The sequence below is a fragment of the Branchiostoma floridae genome, chromosome 2, assembly GCF_000003815.2.
Source record: "Branchiostoma floridae strain S238N-H82 chromosome 2, Bfl_VNyyK, whole genome shotgun sequence".
Classification (NCBI taxonomy): Eukaryota; Metazoa; Chordata; class Leptocardii; order Amphioxiformes; family Branchiostomatidae; genus Branchiostoma; species Branchiostoma floridae.
Genome location: NC_049980.1, coordinates 7,522,064 through 7,523,913, shown reverse-complemented (window position 1 = coordinate 7,523,913; position 1,850 = coordinate 7,522,064).

Genomic DNA, 1,850 nt, shown 5'->3' with positions numbered 1-1,850 from the left:
GACCAAAATTTCGACACACGAGAAACTTGTTACCAAACTTTTTCTCACTGATGCTCACTAACGACCAACCATGGATCTGCTGTCACTGCCCGTGAACTTAACATCTGATGAAGAATTACTTTTTAAACATGGACTATTTACTGGCCATGACTTTGCTTGACGCACCTAGCGATGCCACGTCGAGTAGTTTTGTAGTAAATTTGGGCATTTACCATTAATGCCACGCCTTTCGTTCCACGGAAATTTACTGATATGAAGACCTGGTATCTCTTATCCCATGGCACCATTACGTTTTGATCCCGTGAAACCATTACGTTTTGAAGTGACCAAATACATCAGGAACCTTTGATCAGCCTGCATTCCGTATCGATAAATCGTCTCAATTAAACAAGTCAGAAGTCCTAGCCGATTCTGTTAATATTTAGACGCTACAGTACCTAATACATGACAGAAGAAGCGGTGTCTAATACCGGAACGGGGAAACTCGCTCTGCTAGCAATAGACGGCGATCGTCCTGCGCGACCTAGCTGCCACCTTAATTGAGTTTGTGTAGCCTATGAGTTCATAATTGGAATATTAAGAATGCAAAATCGGTCGCAGCGCGATCATTTCGCTGCACCATCGCAGGGAGGTCAGCGCCAAGTGGAATGGCGATGTAGAAAGTACGGGTCATACTCTTTACTTAATGCAGACATTGGATCTCTTCCCCTCGAAGGTTTTCCTTGATCTTAGGCCACAGCAAGTAGATTTTATGGATGGCATCCTCTACAGAGACTGCAAAAATAGTGAGAAAGGGCGAAAAAAAAAAGATGGGCAAAAAAAGGCAAATTTTCCAAAATAGACACCATAAACGTTGTAACAAGAATTGAAGTGGCAAAATATGTCATTATAAGCAACAAGGCATTCATTCCTGTATCTAAGAAGTGTACTAGTGTAGTAAAAGTAACACTAGTGTGGTAAACTGGTATCACTAAGTGACTAACCATGTGTTAACAACTTCACACATGGCTTCCATATTGGCGCCACTCTTACAACTATCCAGCAAGTTTCACTTCTGCAACTCCAGTCAAGGCTACCTCTCTAGTACAATTATTACTGCGGAATCTTAGGGACAGTACAAACACCCAGCCTACATGTGCTTACTGTCAGATGTGCAACAAGACAATTTCAACAGAAGAAAGCAACCGATGCGTATGTTTATCTTGTTTTAGTTCTAATGCTCCAGCAGAACAGGAGGAGATGCAGAAGCTCCCCTTGACCCCTGAAAGTGAGGTTGACAACATAGAACAAGGCTCAACGTTATCTGTAATTTCTGGAGCAGGGCACGATAGAAGTGCAGATAAAGGTATTGAGCTCTGCCCATCTCCTAGTTCACAGGTTACAGATGCCACAAAACAAACCAGAGATGAATCAGTAACAGGGGAGTTAAAGAAAAACATGACCACCCTAGCCTCAATACAGGAGAGTCTGTACAGCAATGCACCCAAGCATACAAGAAGTACTGAATCATCCGAGATGAGAAGATTGCAGGAGGAGAATGCATCATTAAGGGAAGCTAGTACTGATAGTGGACAACTCAGCAACGGAGGCAGACATGAGGAAGATAGTCCACCTGGTGAGAGTATAACAGTAAGGACTACAGTAGTGCAGGAAACTCCGCAAAGAACTGAGGGAAGGTCCCTGCTGATTGGTGACTCCAATGTAAGTCGAATACGTAGCTACTTGAACACAGATACAGCGCTGAGGGAAAGGTACGGAACAGGTAGTCAGCTAGTAGTCTCAGCATTCCCAGGTGCTAAAATCGAAACTGTGGAATCAAAGTTATCGGGTTGGTTATCTGTGGGAACTGA